General features: G+C 40.4%; 1 protein-coding gene across 1 annotated transcript in view; it reads right to left on the bottom strand.

Moving 5' to 3' along the window:
* Window positions 1-5167: 5167 nt before the first annotated feature.
* Window positions 5168-18014, bottom strand: part of LOC145985169 (uncharacterized) — a 52706-nt gene continuing 39859 nt past the window's right edge. The window contains exon 2 of the mRNA XM_083118868.1: window positions 5168-5304. The gene's annotated coding sequence lies outside the window, so the exon portion shown is untranslated. The remainder of the gene's footprint in view (window positions 5305-18014) is intronic.

The raw sequence follows: 18014 nt of genomic DNA, 5'->3' as shown, positions 1-18014 counted from the left end.
TTACTGTCTACAGAGAGATTTTTGAAAATGTGTTAGTTACTTTAAAGTATCCTGTAGCAGTGGCGTCTCGTGGCCTCAAATTTGGCCGGGGCTTATTTTTTAAAGAATTTAAAATATAATGACAATCCACATGAATTACAAAGAATGGGTATTTTTCTTCTTCTAGACTACAAAACTGGACTTATTTTTTTTAAAAAAGTACTTAAAAGGTAATAACAATTCATATGAATTACAAAAAACTGGTATTTATCTTCTTCTAAACTACAAAACTGGACTTATTTTTTTTAAGAATTTAAAATATAATGACAATTCACATGATTACAAAAGAAACAGGTATTGTTGTGAAACATACCTTTCTACGAACGTTGACTCCTGTTCTTCTGCTCAGTAAATTTTGTTATTACTTTTTCGTTGAAGCCCTCTATGTTTGAAATGTATTCTTACTCTATTGTAAGCAAGTGCCAAGGCATTTGGTCTGTCTTGTCCCATTGCATTTTTTAAGCAGGTTTTAATATGCTTCAATGTGCTGAAACATCGTTCAGATTCAGCTGTTGCCACTGGAGTTATTAAAACTATGTTTGTCATTTTTACTGTTTCTGAAAAGGTACCCTCTAAATAATTTTAAATAAAAAATGAATGCAATCTACTGATAGAGTTTATGTTTTTCAACTCTTCACTACAATAAAGAACACGAAGTTCCCTCTTTAGTTTTCCCTCTTCTATGAAGGGATAATGAATCTGGGAAGATGCCTCTGTTTAAAGATTGTTCTCTTTCATTATGTCCTCGTAGAGCAAGTTCATGTCGACCACAGAATTTTAAGCAATCGATAATTCTATTTAATATATGCCCATTTTTCCGGACAAATTCATTGTGTCTTGTAATTGACAGCCTATGTCCTTCATCAATTTATGTTCGAACATCAACCCTGCCAAACTCACTCAAACATAGCGAATGAAAGCCACCAAAACACTACAGAACAACACGTGAGATCGAACGCGACGCAACGAAGCTAGCCCCGAATCAGCACTCAAAGCCATTGCACTATCCCCTTCCCTCTCTGCTAGCATGTGACCTTCACTGTAGCTTAGGTGGGTGTAGGCCACGCCTTCCTTTGCGACGTGCCCCGCAGACCGAAATTGACATCAATACCGCTAGGAGCGCTGTCGTATCCATCGCAGCAGACGAAGAATTTACTTGGGTAAAAATCGCCTTTTAAAAGACTGGGTGATAGTTATGCGTTATGGTGATTGATAATTACTTGAATACGTCCGTTTTTCTTTAGGGGCTAAGCCCCGGAAGCCCCAAGGGACGAGACGCCACTGTCCTGTAGTGCTTAGAAACTACACACACACGCGCGTTACAAGTTACCTAGACGGGACTCGAACCTATTCACTGTCCATTGTAAGAATGAAGTCAGTGTTAACATATACATGTGGCTTGTGAGAATAAGAAATCCTATTGGTTATTACGATGACAGGTGTTCAGGAAACTTGCGCGTAGGAATATAGTGCACGATAGAAAGTTGTCACGTACCCGTGTCCGGCTCCTTTGGACACCACAGGTATCGTTACCTTTCTTTATCGGACTTAGTTTCTAGGCTGAAGGTAACACCTTGTCCGTTGCTAGAAGTTACAGGTCGGAATCTATCCGTTCTCTCCTCGAGCACAATATGTTGTATTCAGTTACCGCTTTTGAGATTTATTTCGTCTCTTGACGTCACCAACTTACGTTGCACCGCTATTCCCGGAACGCACCGCACATCCTTAACTTATAGTTTGCTTAATGTTGCTGATTCCTATGAATAAAGTAAATGTCTTGTTAGCGGTGAGAATGAGGTACCCGAGTGAAGACCCTGGGTCACCTTAACTGCTGACAACGCTGGTGATGACCAAATGATAGGTCCCGTTTAGGTTTAGATAAAAACATCTCTCCCTTCCAAGTTTCCGTAAAGATCCTCAAAGAGCGAGGTCTTCAACCAACGAGTAAAAACCCAGTTGGGTGGAGAGCACACGACTAAAAACCCCGCATGTCTCGTTGGTTCTGCGAAATTGCACCACTTTTATAGCCGGAGTTTGTTGATTTCGTTGCCATGAAGTATTCAAACTGTTTGAGCCTTGCTAAGGCAATAATTTAGCTATTAGCCCTTCTGGCTTTTCATAATTTATAATTAATGCGTCAAAATTATCTTTTAATTTTTAGAAATCCTTTGAGATTATAATCTTTCTTAATTTCTGCAACGTTAATTTTAAGTGAAATATAATTAATATTTGCTGTTCTAATTCCGTCCAAAATGTCCTGTTTGAGAAAGTGGCCGTCGTATAGGGGCATCATGAATATTTGAATATGGGAAGGTGGTGTTTGTATAGGAGAGTCCTAACTTGCTGATGACAGGAAAGTGACGCTCGTAGAGAGGTACCAGTGAAAGTTGTGGGACCTTATATTATGATGAACTGTACAGCTACGACTAATATACATTCATGGGCAAAATGACACCAGAAATAATACATAGTACATAGGAAAGGAACTATTTCGAGAAGTCACGTGGTTACATTTACATTAACTTCATTCTTACAGCAGATTAAGAATGGGATCTCTGAGACATAGAGTGTGTGTTTGTTTGTGAAAAAGTATTTATTTCCGATTCAGGACTTTCCAACTCAGGAACTATGGAAATTTCAATAGAAAGAGTTTCACCTCAGGAACTGATCTTTACCAGTGGGATATTTCAGTGTCTTCGCTCAGGAGTCCTTCTAATTTCCTCTGGGGAGGATGAAATGGCGTTTGAAATAGTTAACATTACACATATCTGTTTACTGCTAACCTAGAAAGATCTGCAATATACTCAAAATATATTGGAGAAAAGAAGAAACTTCCAGTAAAACACAGTACTTTTCTGTAAATGGATACGTAGTATTTCAGAGTAACGTGCAGTAACGAAAAGAACCTATAAAAAAACTGTTCTTACCTCTCCCCCTTCCTTCCCGAGGCAGCGGTTGCCGAGTTGGTATTTGGTTCAATTCAATTCAATTCAATTTTCCTTTATTAAAGGGCGAGGTTCAGCCTGCGGCTGTTCTACCACCTAACCCCGATGGATACATATACATACTAAATACCATCTACCTACTAAATGTTTGTACAATGACAAACAAAGAAGAAAGAGAGAAACATAAAGAAGGCACAAAAAGAAGAAATACAAAATTGAGAACAAAGGCTCGTCTACACACTAAAAATAATAATAATAATAAGAAGAAGATTGGAAACAAATACACAAGGATACACAAATTAATTGACACAATTGTGCTTGGTGTGATATGGTTAAGAATAATACAAATTAATATTAATGTTATGTGTAAAAACATATAAATGTTCTTAATATGCGAGAAAGGACAAAATGTCGCTAAGGGTTGGCAACATGTAAGGGGAAAAGTAAACAAGCAAAATGAAGATGAAAATACTTGTTATTAGGAAGTTGGTTCAGAAATGAGAGCTATTAATGAGTGCTGGAACACAGATATTGTTCATTTAACAATAGAGTTTATAGTTTGTCTTTGAAGTTGTTGCGATTAGTGAGGGACGTCATGGAAGGAGGAAGTTCATTCCACGCTCTTGCAGCTGAATACGTAAATGATGATTCGAAAAGCTCTAGTGTGTGCTTTGGAAGTTCAAGTTTCGATTTTCCCTTTGTTTTGTAATCATGTATTTCCCTTCGGAATTTTCATTTCTGGAATAGTTTTCTAGGCGTTTTGGTTTGTAAAAGATAATGAATAAAGCAACACAGATGTAATTTTCGGCGTCTGGTCATGTTCAACATGGTACACGAAACGGAAACACGAATTTTGGACTTTCTGGATTTTGGTTTTGTTTCGAACGGATAGATTTGGTCCGAAAATTACGTCGCAGTAGTCCAGTAAAGGAAAGATAAGTGATTGGATTAGTCTAATTTTAATCTCTGTTTTTAGGCATTCTTTAAAGCTGTACAGCGATCTTAGCACAGCGTAAGCTTTTTTAATTTGTTCTCGTACATGAATATCCCAGTTAAGGTGTTCATCGAAAATGAAGCCTAGATTTTTCACATTTGTTGAATTAGGGATTATAGATGTGTCTAGTTTCATGCATATCTCATTAGGACTTCTCGTTAGGTTCCTGAATTGGGAACTTTCATCATAGTTTCTGAGTTGGGACCGTGAAAAGAGGGAGACTAAAATTAGGAGGGAAAGGGGGTGGGGTTGAGCGAGACAAAGAGAACAGAAAAATAAAGAGAGATAAATAGAGGGAAAGAATGACGAAGAGATTGAATTAAAGGAATTAATAGGAAAAATGAAGAATGAATGAAAGGGAAATAGGAAAAATGAATGAAAGGGAAATAATAGGAAAAATGAAGAATGAATGAGAAGAAAGTAAAAGAGACAATGAAGAATGAATGAAAGGGAAGTAATAGGAAAAATGAAGAATGAATGAAAGGGAAATGATAACAAAAATGAGGAATGAATGGAAATGGGAAGCAATAAGTAAATGAAGAATGAAAGGGGTAATAGGGAAAATGACTGAAAGGGAGGTAATAGGATTTGAATTTGAATTTGAATTTAAAATTTTGGGTGTGTCAGCACTTAGGCTATTTTGCACCCGTCACGTTGTACGGGGTCCAGTCCCTTACCATAACAAATAACATAACTGTAATGAAGCATAACTAAAATCTTAAAACATTCTGACTTCTGTTAAAAGCTGAGGCTGTAAAGAGGCACTCAGATAACACAAGGACAAGAAACAGGACAACACACAGAATTATACTGGCCAGAGCCACTCGCCAGAGCCTCATTAGTCTGCAAAATGCAGGCCATGGTGTACTACGTGGATGTGAGGCTGACAATTGGGTGTATTACGTGGAAGGTTCACCCCTTACACCCCAGGGAGGTAATAGGAAATGAAGAATGAATGGAAGGGAGGAAAAATGAAGAATGAATGAATAAGAACTATAACTAGTGATGAAAAGAAAGAAGGAAAAGTCTGAAAAGAGAATAAGAGATACATGAAAGGGAGAGAGAGAGAGAGAGAGAAGGAGAGAGAGACAGAATGGACGGGTTGAGAAAGGAAAAGAGAAAAGTATACAATTGCCAGGAAGGATTGACATACACTTTTCAGTAATACTGTTTTGAATATTTTGTAAACTTTTATGACATTTGAAATAAAATAAACTCACACAATAAACGCATGATATTTTTATATCCCAGTACAATTCGTGTAATGAGAAAGTTGGTCCCAGAATACATTGCAACTTCTCCGGACAGCCAATCTGAATAAAATCCCTGAAAAGAAAGGAGAAAAAAATCAAGAAAACGTAGGGAACAACATGTTTGAATAAATTGCATGCACAATATATCAGAATGTATTCTTCTTTACTTGGAAGGGTAAAAATTGAAATAATGTTTAACATGTATTCTCAATTGAATTTCTATCTAAAAGTATGTTCTTAATTTGCAATGTACGAACTCGTCAATATCTCACGAAATATAGCGACTAGAGACAATTGTGAAGATGTATTAAAAATATCAGGTGGTTATAATTAAAGTGACGGTGTTCAGAGTGGTACAGCACGGGCTGTAATGAGAGTAGCAGTCTGAAACTTCGTAGATATGCTAATGAAGCAATGCGCTCGCGAATTATGAAAAAAAAAAAAAAAAAATAGTTCCAATTCTCGCCACCAGGGTAAAAAATGGCGCTGTAAGCAGTCAAAACTTGGTATAGTTACAGGAAAAACACTATAAATCGCAGAAAACAATACTCTTTGTAATAAAATATCGCTACAATTTCACTATTCGAATTACATGAACATTACTAAAGGAAAAAGCAACAAGCGTCACCAACAACAACCAGGGAGCTCACACAATGGTTAGGCAAATTCACCGACTTTGACGTCAGAGTTATGGAAAATTCCACGTTTTGACTGCTTACAGCGCCGTTTTTTACCCTGGTGGCGAGAATTGGAACTATTTTTTTTTTGGCATAATTCGCGAGCGCATTGCTTCATTAGCATATCTACGAAGTTTCAGACTGCTACTCTCATTACAGCCCGTGCTGTACCACTCTGAACACCGTCACTTTAATTATAACCACCTGGTACTTATGGCTAAGAGGCGGATTTTTTTTCATATTTGCATATTTTTTTCGTTGAGAAAATTGCTATCCTTCAACGGATTCATTAATTTCACTTGATTGGGAACACTTTGGCAAAGTCTTATAGTGCATATAAATGCATATTTTAGTTAGTGCATATTTCAGCTTTATGTGCATATATTGGAAGTAATTTAATGAAATCGTTTATTTCAAGTTTGTCTCTTCCATTTTATTGTCCTTTGGGTAAAGAGTCGCCTATCTAGTTGGTCAAGGACATCCATTAACTGGAAACTGCAGTTATTGCAAAGATCAAGAAAACTCCCCCCGCCTCCAATTAATCACAGAGATCGAATAGAAATGCTCAAATGAGTCACAGTTCTAGGTGCCAGTGACAGCAGCAGATTGGCATTATTTGTTGGTTAGCTTTTGATAGGTTATTTTCGTACGTCTGTGTGCGTGCCTGTGTGTACTTGTTTTGCGGGGGGGGGACAGTTACCCTTCTGGTTGCAACTGATCATGCCTTTGAGGGGGGGTGGGTGGATGCTACAGATATATGCTTATGCTTCCAAAGAATTTACTGAAACTTCCCTTCCCGACCTGGAAATATTAAAAATTCTACAGTATGTGCAATTCTTCATCCACTCTGAGATTGAAGTAAATGTAAACAAATGAACGTGACTGTGAAATTCAGACTTCATTCCATTATTCTGACATCGGATAATTTTTAGGTGAGATACGTGAAATAAGGGCCCCACTTCTCTCATCAGTACAGAAGCTTAGGTAAATGGTATTCTTTTGTCAAACACACTATATCGTATAACACCCATATAATATTGTATATCGCAGTGGTAGCGTCGTCGCCTTGTAATCAAGGGGTCCTGGGTTCGATACCCGGTAGAGGCACAAGTGGTTCGGATCCCACTTTAAACTGTAGGTCCAAGTCTCGATTAGCCTTACTGTGAATAAAGTAAACTTAAAACACCAACCCAACTCAACCCACATATGGTATATTTTATTAGAACAGAAAGATAACTCTCTCGATTCTTGGCTATCAGAATCCCAGACAGGAAACAGGCACTAGAAATCCAAGGATTGCTGAGTAAAGAAGTTACATCAGTCTTGATGGATCACTCGGCGTAATAAACAAATTCAAGGAAGTAAACAGGTACATCGACCCGAAATTCATGGCAGAAATCCTTGGAGGATAAATAGTGTGGATTCTGATAGTCACGGGGTCAGTTGGATGTTATTGGTTAGTCAGACAAGAGAGAACGAAAGTCATTAGAGCAGAGGGACAGAGCTGTGTTTGTAACCTGTGTGAACGGTCACTCTTCACGTCGACACGCTGTTGGGAAAAGTCTGTTCTACGAGCCAACGTCTATTGAGAACATCAGCTCCTAGTTGCACCAGGTAATTTTCCAATCACCATGCTGAAACAATTTTAGGGAGACCAAAATCCAATTTGTGCGTATTGTCTATTGCCATTGGAGTAGAAAATCAATTCGCTTGGGTCATGTGGATCTATTTACTAATTCAATCCTTCGGTATTACATTGAAGAGAAAATTACTTAAGCAATGAATAGAGGTGACGATGTGGTTACACTGATGCAACAGTTATTTAATGGCAAACCTACTCTGAGCGTTTACGTATCAAATTTAATATGTTAGGTATATATTGGGTTGGTGCGAATGAAATGTCCGCTTTGACATCTGGTCGGAAACTCAGCTCAACCACACAACACAGGGATTGACTGAGGTCACAGGTCTAACGTCATAAACTCTGTATACGTCCAGCAAACAGGCTGGAGCACCCAGACTGTCAGGAGGCGGTGTGTTGCTAAACAGGGCCATCTGAAAGTGCACCATGCAGAACACACAATTGCGAGTGATTTGTCTTTACGAATTCAAACTTGGACATTCTGCTCAGCAAGCCGCCAAAGACACTAACGGTGTATTTGGGCTAGGAATGGTAAATGAACGCACCATTCGCCGCCGGTTTGTCAAATTGCGTTCCGGTGACACAGCATTGCAAAATGAACCCAGTGGCCATCGAACAACATCATGTTCGGATGAGCTCCTCAGGAACCCCGTGGAAGCGGACCCTAGGAAAAGTGTTCGTGCCATTGCAGACGAGTTAGGCGTACACCATACCACTGTTGTTTGGCGGCTCCCTGCGATCAGTAAAGTGAAAAAGTTGGACTCATGGGTACCACATGATTTGACACCGGTCAACAAGACTCGCCGTCTGGAGGTGTGCAGTATTCTGAGTGTAAGGAATAACCTGGATGGTTTCCTGCATCGGATTGTCACTTCAGATAAAAAATGGATCTGCTATGACAATCATAAACGATCAGGACAACGGTTGAATCGTGATCAACGTCCAGGGCGGTTTCCGAAACCACCTCTCTACCCATGGAAGGTGTTGTTGCTGGTATGGTGGTCTATGGTGGGTGTGATCCATCATGTCTTTCTCAGGCGAGGTGAAACCATCAATGCAAATTGTTACAGTGCTGAACTCCATGAAATGCACCACAAACTTCTCCACAAGCATCCAGCAATGGTCCACAGACATGGTGTCCTCGTGTTGCACGACAATGCTCGCCCACATGTCGCGCAAAGGACGGTGCAGGCTCTCCATGAGTTGCAATATGAAACCCTTCCTCATCCAGCATATTCTCCCGACCTCTCTTCCATTGACTACCATCACTTCCGGCATCTCGATCACTTCCTAACAGGGAAGACCTTCGCTGATGATCGGGCGGTGCAACATGCCGTTGAGGAGATCTTTGCGTCGCAGACTCCAGACTTCTTTCGCCATGGAATCCAATTGTTGGCTGAGCGATGACAAAAGTGTGTGGCTGCAGACGGCGACTATTTTAATTAACCAGGTATTGTAGTTTTGATTTTTTTGATCTTTGGCAATGACGCACCTGGGCCGGACATTTCATTCGCACCAACCCAATAGATTTATTTCTTGTGGTTCACATCAAAATTTACATACACAACACACATAAACTTTTCGCCATCCGTTATGGCCACGATTATTTTTCAAACTTCGGAGTCCATTTCTGTCGTAAAGAGGCTCATTACTCGAATTTCTGGTTTTTTTTTTAAAAAAAAAAATCAGAATACAAGCATTTGTCTCGAATGACATCCAAAGTCAACGTTGAAAAGAGTAGTCTTATTTCTGTTTTGAAGCATTTGATTATTACCACTTTGTGTCCATGTTTTCCCTATATAAAACAATATTACAGTAGGAAATTTGTGCTTTGGGTTTTGGGCAAGGATTTCAGGGCATTGCAAACCCTGTCCAACAGTGTAATTCAACCATGATTTTTTACTGTAAGACCAGTTGTTGTGGTATCTCTGCAACTACTTTCACAAATTTTGGAAGGTACTTTTACTGTTCTTTAGCTGGTTAGTAACTTGTGCATGATCATCCTTTTTTTGGGTGTCAAGAACCGAAAATAAGCCTCGGTATCTAGTCATCATTTTTGGCTTTGTAAACAGTCTTTATCAGTAACAATAGAAAGACAGAAATGCAATATTTTTTTCCTATCCATGTTGAGCAATTATATTAGCCAACTACGCTGAAAACATGGGTCTAAGGCGGGATTTGCTTCAAATCTTGGAATTATGTGGGCAGTTGTAAGCCCTCCAGGAAGGGCGGTAGGGGTGGCATTGATGCAGCCATAAAGCCTATAGATCGAAATACACAATTTTAGGACATTTTTAAAAATTTATAGTGCATATTTTGCCTGTTTTCAATGCATATTTGCATGCATATTATGGAATTTTTAGTGCATATAAAATCCACCCCCTTATGACACGTAGCGTGTCTGTTTATACAATGTGTCCGAAAAGTCCCGCACCATAGGCAAAATTGTAAAGTTGTGATAAAATTGATTTTGTCGTTCTCTGGAGCCGCCGAATGGGCCACACGCTCGCCGGATTTGAATCCGATGGACTATGCTTTTTGGGGATAGGTTAAATCTCTGGTGTACAACGTGAAGATGCACGATATGGCTCATCTTCACACAAGAATCAAGGACGTATGCGAAGCCATCGGCCCAGGTTATGTCCGCCGTGTGCTCAACAATTTTGCGATTCCGCCTACAAAAATGTGTTGAACTCAAACTCAACGGAGAGCAAATTGAACAAATACTGTGATTTTGCCTATGGTGCGGAACTTTTTTTAAACATATTGATTGTTATTTATTTATTAATGAACTCAACAGGTTTACACCAATTTACAGAGTTCATATTATAATAGTACAATTTCTTATACAGTGATTGATTGATTTGGTGTTTTAAGTCCACTTTATGCACAGTAAGGCTAATCGGGACTGGAACTTCAGTTTAAAGTGGGATCCGAACCACTATGTGCCTCCACCGGGTATCGAACCCGGGACCCCTTGATTACAAGGAGACGACGCTACCACTGCGCCATCGGGGAGGCCAATTTCTTATACAATACATAGAATAACAATACTGTAGAGTTTCGTAACATATTTCCATCTGTTTTTCTAGCCAATGTATTCATAACTGTTTTCTTGAATTGTGAATATGACATTGTGAAAAAAAACGATGCTTTTATTCTCTTTCTCCATAGCATTGTAGACCGCACTCATTCTCCAAATAGGTGACCTTTTCATGATATTTGTTCGCGCTTTGCTCACATTGGGTCGTGTTTTAATGTTCAGATTACGTATTTTGAATTGTGAAAGCCACAGAGGAGATCGAAGTTTGGCGTTTAAAAATTTTCCAAAGTAGCATAAGGTCTCGGGCCCTTCTGTGGTCAAGACTGTCCGTATGGAATTGCTCTATTAAGTTAGTATATGATTCGAACCTGTGGTATTCGCCTTCCAGTTTGAGCCGTATTTAGAGAGGGGTTCTAGAGTTTAACTTCCCCCCAGGTTACCAGTACCGCGGCCCCGGTACCAAACTCAAACAGCAACTAAAAAGAGGCGACAAAAGTATGAATCCCCTGGATGCTGCATGCAAGGATCACGATATTGCCTACAATACCAATACCGATCTCGATGTACGTCATGATGCTGACAGAAAGTTAGAGCACGCAGCTTTCGGGAGACTCGTCAGCAGAGACATCTCGCTGGGCGAACGGGTCGCCGCATTAGGTACGACCATCGCCATGAACACAAAACAAAAAAAAATTGGGGTGGGGTTATAAATAACAACCTACCCGAACTGCTCTGTAAAAAAAATAATCAAGGTATGATCACCAAATCCTCTGACGGCATCCCAGGGAGTCACAAGCAGACAGGTATTATCGTTACGTTCAAACCAAACTCTGAGTTCATGGAGCCAATTATCTACACACCCTCCCCACCGATATACTTTCCTGTATCTCGTAATCGCATAGACAACATAGAATTAGCAGTGACAAACAAGAAGGGGGAGGTGGTTGATTTTGCAGGAGCCGCGACCACTGCCGTCGTGGAGATTAACATATAATAAATAGCCATCATGGAACAAATCGAAAGTTACGAGTTGCAGTCCTTCCCTCCCAACCGTCGCACGTTTGCCAACCTTAACGAAGCGAATCGAGAGATAGAATACGATATGGACGTCGGGGATGGATTCATTCACCCTCACAGAGCTGATTTGTACGTCAAGTTTGATGTAGTGAAGAGAGACAACGGCGAAGCATTTCTTGCCAACGCAAACCTAAGACTCGTAGATAATTTTGTGCCGTACCTATTCTCGCAGGTGGAAGTTAGAAAGCACGGCACCGTCATCGATAGGGTTGACTACCCCGGGATTACCTCGACTGCCGTGGGAACACTGAAACTCTCCAAGACCGATGCAGCATACTACCAGGCAGGGGGATTCGAAGCAGGTACAAAAATCAAAACTCAAAATCACACAGTACTATTTCCCATGCGTCTGCTGCCCGGTTTCTTCTCGGACTACAAGGAGATCATGTGGAAGAGTGGTTTGCGCGTCACTTTTCGCAGAGCTGCCAACGACAACGACGCGCTGATGCGATACAGCACTTTGGGCCCGGACGGGACTACCTTGCTTCCCAACACACTACCCGACGCTGCCAAGTGTATTGTAAGGTCCATGGAGCTGCGCGTGCCAGTGGTAGAATACGAATCAAACTATGCTCTCAAGTACAAAGCCGACATCCTGAAGAATCCTCAAGTGTCCATTCAGTTTTATGGCTACCAGTGTGTGCAAAAACCTGCTTCCGGCAATCATTTCGAATTTGACGTAACCACGCAATTCAACAACATTCGGTACGACATGCCCGAGTTTGCAGCCGTACTCTTCCAGACAGGAAGGGGTAACAATCAGGAGAAAAATTCAAGCCAGTTCGACAACTGCAAGATTAAGAACATTTACCTCAAAAATGGTAGGAACGAAGTTTTCCCACGTGAGAACTACAACCTAAACATCGCAGAAGAGGACTACCTGAAACTGTACGAGGCGTACACAGCTTACAAACGAGTGACTTCCGGTAACGTGGACGTGTACTACAATCCAAACGAGTTCATAGCTCGCAGACCCATGTTCGTCATCAACACATCTAAAAGAAAGCAGGTGGTTGTTAACGATCGCACCAACATCAAGATTGTGTGCGAGTTCCACGATGCCTTACCTGCCGACACTCTGTGTAGCGTCATCCTCATCGCGGAGAAAACTTTTGTGTATGATGCCAGGAACGAGCGAGTAACCGAACAGTTTTAAGAAAAAAAATAATATACTGACCAAAGGTCCTTTGTTAACCTGCAACGCTGTGTCCAGGATGTACTGCAAGAAGTAGAGGTTGATAATAAAACATCTTCTTACAATATATATACACACTGCCTGTCAACACCTTGTTTTGTGGTCAATCTGAAAATATAATAAAATTAAATCATGCTTGAGCGCGCAAAGGAACTTCCCCTTTGGCCATGCACATGCCCCTTAACTTGCCCCGTAGGACACGTTCTGTTCTCTTACGAGAATTAATATAGGTTGTCATAGAACCCTCCAATTCATGACTTAGCAGAAATCTGTTTGCTGATTCATCACGTACACCTATACGTGAGTAAAAATATGAATAGAACCTATGTTCGGAAATCGAAAATGGCAACCGGAAGTAGCATTATCTAGGAAACGGTAAAACTTAGGAAAAATCTGTTTGCGGATTCATCATGTACGCCTATACGTGAGAAAAAGTATGAATAGAACCTATGTTCGGAAATCGAAAATGGCGACCGGAAGTGGGATTATCTTGGAAACGGTAAGACTTAGGAAAAATCTGTTTGCGGATTCATCATGTACACCTATACGTGACAAAAAGTATGAATAGAACCTATGTTCGGAAATCCAAAATGGCGACCGGAAGTGGCGTTATCTTGGAAACGGTAAGACTTGCAAAAAATCTGTTTACGGATTCATCATGTACACCTATACGTGAGAAAAAGTATGAATAGAACCTATGTTCGGAAATCCAAAATAGCGACCGGAAGTGGGGTTATCTTGGAAACGGCAAGACTTAAAAAAAATCTGTTTGCGGATTCATCACGTACACCTATATGTGAGAAAAAGTATAAATAGAACCTATGTTCGGAAATCCAAAATGGCGACCGGAAATAGGGTTATCTTGGAAACGGCAAGACTTAGAAAAAATATGTTTGCTGATTCATCACGTACACCTATACGTGAGTAAAAGTATGAATAGAATCTATGTTCGGAAATCGAAAATAGCGACCGGAAATAGGGTTATCTTGGAAACGGTAAGACTTAGGAGAAATCTGTTTTCGGATTCATCACGTACGCCTATACGTGAGTAAAATATGAATAGAACCTATGTTTGGAAATCGAAAATAGCGACCGGAAATAGGGTTATCTTGGAAACAGCAAGACTTAGAAAAAATATGTTTGCTGATTCATCATGTACGCCTATACGTGAGTAAAAATATGAATAGAACCTATGTTCGGAAATTTGAACGAAGCGAACAGAGAGATCGAATACGACGTGGACGTAGGGCAGTGGGAACGTTGAAATTATCCAAAACGGACGCAGCATACTATCAGGTGGGAGGATTCGAAGCGAGAACCAAAATATCGACGAGAAGTCACACGGTGCTCTTTCCCATACGTTTGCTGCCTGGTTTCTTCTCGGACTACAAGAAGATCATGTAAAAAGAAGGACTGAGAATCACGTTTCGAAGAGCTGCCAACGACAACAACGCACTGATGCAATACACTAATTTGAATATTGGCACCACGCCGATAGCCAACACTTTACCCGAAGCGGTGAAAGGTGCTGCCAGAGCGTGTTGCGTGCGGACCAGGTTCGAGGGCACAAACTCAACTGGCATCTCTCGCATTACTATTTCATCGAAGCGTTGTAGAACAAGCAATGTTTGTGTTTCCTACGGTAGCATCTCGAGTATCATCACAAGCTGGTCGGGGGTTACGTACACCGTAACCCTTACATGAACGTGGCACTCAAAAACAGAACAGAGGATGAGATTATTTTGACATTGGGCTTTACGTCACTCTACCCGAGCATCATGGTAGCAGCTGGCCTCTCCCCTTTCAACATGGACTTGGGAGTGGCGCGAATTCCACGCCGCCGGAACGGGCGTTCTGCCCGGCACGGAAGTTGATGTTTATCGCGGCGTCACGAATCCAACCGGCTGCACGGAAGCTAGTTAGGTTAGGTTAGGTTAGGTTAGGTTAGGTTAGAGTAGGTTAGTTTAGGTTAGGTTAGGTTAGAGTAGGTTAGGTTAGATTAGGTTAGGTTAGGTTAGGTTAGAGTAGGTTAGGTTAGGTTAGGTTAGGTTAGGTTAGGTTAGAGTAGGTTAGGTTAGGTTAGGTTAGGTTAGGTTAGAGTAGGTTAGGTTAGGTTAGGTTAGGTTAGGTTAGGGTGGGTTAGGTTAGGTTAGGTTAGGTTAGGGTGGGTGTTGGCAGCTGTCGGTTGTTTAACTCTTCCCTCTCTCTCTCTCTCTCTCCTCTCTCTTTTTTTGTAAAAAGCTATGGCAAAAGTACCAGTAGGTTGGCAACTTTGCTTTATGCACTGTAAGGCAAGTCTTAAGTAAAATTGCCAGCTCCTTGTTTTAGGTTAGGTTAGACAAAAAAAAACTGTAGGTGGGTGTTGGCAGCTGTCGGTTGTTTAACTCTTCCCTCTCTCTCTCCTCTCTCTTTTTTTTGTAAAAGGCTATGGCAAAAATACCAGTAGGTTGCCAATTTTGCTTTATGCACTGTAAGGCAAGCCTCAAGCAAGGTTGCCAGCTCCTTGCTTTAGGTTAGGTTAGACCAAGACAAAAACCTTGGTGATTTTTTTTCGAGTAGGTGTTGGCAACACTGCGAGCCCCACTTCCGGTTGCAGAACTCTCAAGCAAGATTGCCAGCTCCTTGCTTTAGGTTAGATTAGACCAAGAACTTTGGTGATTTTTTTCGAGTAAAATGTTGGCAACACTGCGAGCCTCACCGAGCCTCACTTCCGGTTTTCTGAACTCTCAAGCAAAGTTGCCAACTCCTTGCTGTTTTAGGTTAGGTTAGACCAAAAACCTTGGTGATTTTTTCGAATAAGCGGTTGGCAACACTGCGAACCCCACCGAGCCTCACCGAGCCTCACTTTCGGGCGCAGAACCCGTGCACCTGCACTACTAACATGTTTTTTTCAGACTTGTTTAAAACACATTTTGATACTTCATGTTTGATAGTTTGTAGTTATTTGCGTGTTTTGTAACTATGCCTTTTCACTCAATCCGTGTCATTTTGTTTATTGTGCGTAGAAATCTGTTCAGTGACTGAAAATATACATCAATTAACAAAGAAACATATCGTGATGAATACCCGTGGGCCACGTTTAAAACACCTGGCTATGTTTATTTACATGTGTTTAAAAAATTTTAAAATTGAATACTATGTGGATGAAACAGTTTTGTTCCTCACTTAACATACTGCACATAGTTGTTAATGTCAATATTTAGTTGAATTCACGATAAAATATGTTTAAAATAGAAGCAAAATATCTACCACGTGGTCTGAGTGGGGCCTGGCAACTGTGCATTAGTTGCAGCTTCTCGAACAGCCTACATGCGAGATTTAACATTTAAGACTAACATAAATATGTATTTTAGGAAGTTAGTCAAGCGTTTACTTTATAATCATTATTTTAATCATTATTCTTAGAAAATAATTCTTCTTGCGTTATGTTTTAAACGTTTTATTTGTCTAAAATATGTTTTTTCGGTTCCTGTTTAAAACATTTAAAACATGTTTAAAACAAAAAAATGTTAGTTTTGTTTCTTTTATAAAAAAACACAAATTTTGCCAACCCTGTCTGGAGGTGAACCAGGGGTTGAAATCCACCGAACGCTTGCATTACAATATAGGGGACTAAAGTTCTTAACACTTGTCCGACTGTTTCTGAACTCGAACACACTTCGTCGTGGTATAGAACTTTCCCCATATCCTTGTGCAAGTCTTCGGTGATTTCCCTCCCTCGTACACCTTCAGCCCTACCCAAAATAAAATGGATCACTGCTGACTTCTTATTTGGTGCAAACGTCTTTCAAAAAAAAAAGTGATGAAGGTCAAATTTGCGATAAAGCAACGACAAATGAACATTGTACGCGTATTAAAACGCGCGCGGCGCGCGCTGAAAGCAGTACGGCCAACCTAAAGAAAATTACAGGAAAAGTGCGGATAATCACTGACTAGTCCTCGTATATTCCAACACACATTGTAATATATATACAGGGTGTCATTTTAATGGCGCCCACGGACCACGGAAACGTATAGAGGACATCAAAACAATCAACTTTTTTCAGTAACATTTTTCTCGTTGGAGCGTCGTTTCGGCGCTACAGTCGTTCAAAAAAACCCGTTTTGCCGCCTGAATGCTGGCAACCACACACAACATTTGATTGCATTTGTGACGTCATATCCCGTCGTGAAGCGATGCGTTACAGGGTTGCCAGGAACACACATATTCTGTGAAAAATGACATAGCTACAATCAGCCACATTATGTACCAGACACATAACAAACAAAACAAAAACAAAACGAGAAAACACGTTCTGTAACCTAACAGGAAGTAAACAAACGATACGAAAAATTGTAGAAAGAAAATAGAATTCAAGTGGAAGTGGTCATATCGAATTTTGTATCAGCTTGCATGTCAAATATTTGCAAGTCTAGTTACCAAGTTGGCATCTACAATTTAGTCTATCTACTTCGTCCTTCTGATACTAGTTGTCTGTGACACATTGAACAGATGACAAAATAGAAATGAAAGAACTCAAAATTCCAAAGGTAAGCAACACATAATGTAATGTATATTCAGGGCATTATGAGGCAAGTTACAAAAATGGTTGAAAATACAGGGATATCAATAGTAGTAAAACAAACTCTCCGACGACTGTAGCTGGGCGTAAACACCAGGCTGGGCGTAAACATGTAAGTTGTAAGTACAATAAAAGTTATTGTTGTTGATATTTGACATGTAGGCTGAGACAAAATCCGATATTGACTCTTCATTTTGAATACGTTTTTACCATTTCTCATATCGTTGGTTCACTTCCCCCTTCCCCTGAGATTACTGCTGATCTTCTGGCTGGTAGGCTATGATGTACGGTTTACTGGACGCGTTTCTCGCTTCGTTTTACAGCTAATAATGTGGTTGGTAGTTTGTCATTTTTCACAAAATTTGTGTGTTCCTTGCAACCCTACCGTGCGCTGTTTCGCCGCAGGAAATGACGTCACAGATACGATCAAATGTTGTGTTGGGTTGCCAGCATCCAGGCGGCAAAACGGTCTTTTTTGAGCGGCTGTAGCGTCGAATTGACGCACCAACGTGAAAAATGTTACTGAGGAAAGTTGTTTGTTTTGATGTCCTCTACACGAATCTGTAGTCCGTGGGCGCCATTAAAAT

The sequence above is a fragment of the Lepisma saccharinum genome, chromosome 1 (genome assembly GCF_977018435.1).
Source record: "Lepisma saccharinum chromosome 1, izLepSacc3.1, whole genome shotgun sequence".
NCBI lineage: Eukaryota > Metazoa > Arthropoda > Insecta > Zygentoma > Lepismatidae > Lepisma > Lepisma saccharinum.
This window is presented reverse-complemented; position numbering and strand designations above follow the sequence as displayed.